This window comes from Bos indicus x Bos taurus, unplaced genomic scaffold (genome assembly GCF_003369695.1).
Source record: "Bos indicus x Bos taurus breed Angus x Brahman F1 hybrid unplaced genomic scaffold, Bos_hybrid_MaternalHap_v2.0 tig00002315_arrow_arrow_obj, whole genome shotgun sequence".
NCBI lineage: Eukaryota > Metazoa > Chordata > Mammalia > Artiodactyla > Bovidae > Bos > Bos indicus x Bos taurus.
This window is the reverse complement of record NW_020867524.1, coordinates 700-2663: the sequence shown is the minus strand read 5'-3', so window position 1 is coordinate 2663 and position 1964 is coordinate 700. Positions and strand designations below refer to the sequence as shown.

Genomic DNA, 1964 nt, shown 5'->3' with positions numbered 1-1964 from the left:
AAGTGTGCTTTGTGCTGAGTGGGGTTACGTTCATAAACGCTTCTACCAGAGGTGGTTCTTGAGACAGTTATAAAGAAGAGGAGACTAGTGGGAAAGAGTGTGGACATGTTTCAGGCTGTGAGAAAACATACAGATGATCACGAGGGAGAAATGAGATGGAGGAAGAAAGGAAGGGAAGGAGATGGAGGACATGGAGAGGGACAAGCTCCACTAGCCAGACTGTGGGCAGAGTGTCGGGGTCAACCCAGAAATCAACCCCCACCCCCAGCACAGAAGTCCTGGCAGAGCCTCAGGCAGGCAGGCCAGAGACTGCTCTCTCACTCACTCACTTTTCTGGAAGTTTGTTCCCACCTAAAGTATATCTATTCCCAAGGAGCCCCCACTGGAGGCATAAAATTTTCTAGATCCCCAAGGTGAATATCTTGCCATGACCACCATCATCCCCAGAAATAAGAGTGGTTTAATTGGGTGTGGGAAACAGAGTAAGAAGGGCCATGGTGCCAAGTTTCACTTCATAACAAACAGCTTTAAATAAGGAGAGGGGAAGTAATTTAATTTTTCTAAATTATTTATTAACATTATGTCACAGTAAATAAATCACTTCATAATAAGTCATTTCACTATTGTCTACAGGCAGAGTGTCAGTTTGACTCAATGATTATTGAGTCATATGAGAGAAGAAACACTGAGCTAAATATAGATGAAACACAGTAATTAGAAGAACATCGATCACAATCTATCTTGTTGACTGGGAAAGGAAATAGGAGTTTTTCTATGAATCGGACAGAACCAAGACAGGATGCAGCTGCAACTGTCTTTGAATGTCATCTCTAATAGGCCTTCAAATTCTAATATGTTCTAACATATCAAATATATGCAATTTTGCCAAATTATTCAATCACACTAGAATTAAAGAATCGATTGGTTATAAATATTCTAGTCTTCCACCTCAATTCACCCCAAATCTTTTGCTTCTCCTATCACTCCATCTGCAGGATGGTCACCCACCAATGCAGGGGTATGCCATGAAGAGTAAATGGCCCTTTTTGATGCCATAATCTCCCATGATCTTCCCGTCTTCCAGTTTCTTTCCATTGCAGTTCACAATCTGATTCTTAGGGGGTATAGCGGTCCTCATCTTGATCATCTCCTTCACCTGGGTCACTGAGGTGGACCTTCGCACCTGGAGGTTGTGCCTCTGCCCCTCACCAGGCTCCACCAAAACCAAGGGCAGCTCCTCATCACTGGGCTTCACCACCTTCAGGGTGAGGTGGATGGACTTCTCCTTGTCGATGCCATACGATGACAGAGTTCTCTTTGGCTTTAGGGTCTTCGAGCCCAGCTGCAGGACCTGATCCGGCACAGAACCTTGGTCCTAGAGCGGACACGTTCATTGATCTTATTCACTCTGTCTCCCAGATGGGCAGTGAAGGTCATTGGTTTCCATTTCTCAGAATGGACAGTCACCTGGACAAAAAAAGGCCAAGAGAGAGTTGCCTAGATTTCCTGCCCTCTTCTACACCCCTTGTTCCCCCTCCTTTATTGCTCCCACCCTTCACCGCCAGTCTGGTGCTCCAGATCCTTTACAACAAGCTGTGTCCTTCCCTTGTTTCAAACGTCTCTTTTGAAATTATCAGGTTCTAATGCAAGAAAACCAGTCTGATTCTTTTGTAACCACACTTCTTATCCTTCCCCAAAATGTATCAATGACTTCCCACCTAATTTACCTGTCTCCTATCCAGGTAAAAGTTGTCAGATGTTAAAAACAAAACATCTAAAAATGTACGCCAGAGTTTATAAACACCTTTCAAAGAGAATTTCGCAGACTTCACATTCTCATGGAATACTCATAGGGCTGTCCTCCATGACGTGACTTATTTTAGATGAAAACCCTGTTTAGGAAACATCTTCTCTGTACTATTTGTACTTTTTTTTGGTAACAATAATTCATTTTTTATAGTGTC

At 43.2% G+C, this 1964-nt stretch overlaps 1 pseudogene; it reads right to left on the bottom strand.

Annotated features, from left to right (window-relative positions):
• Positions 1 to 550: 550 nt before the first annotated feature.
• Positions 551 to 1497, bottom strand: LOC113888835 (annotated as a pseudogene).
• Positions 1498 to 1964: the final 467 nt, after the last annotated feature.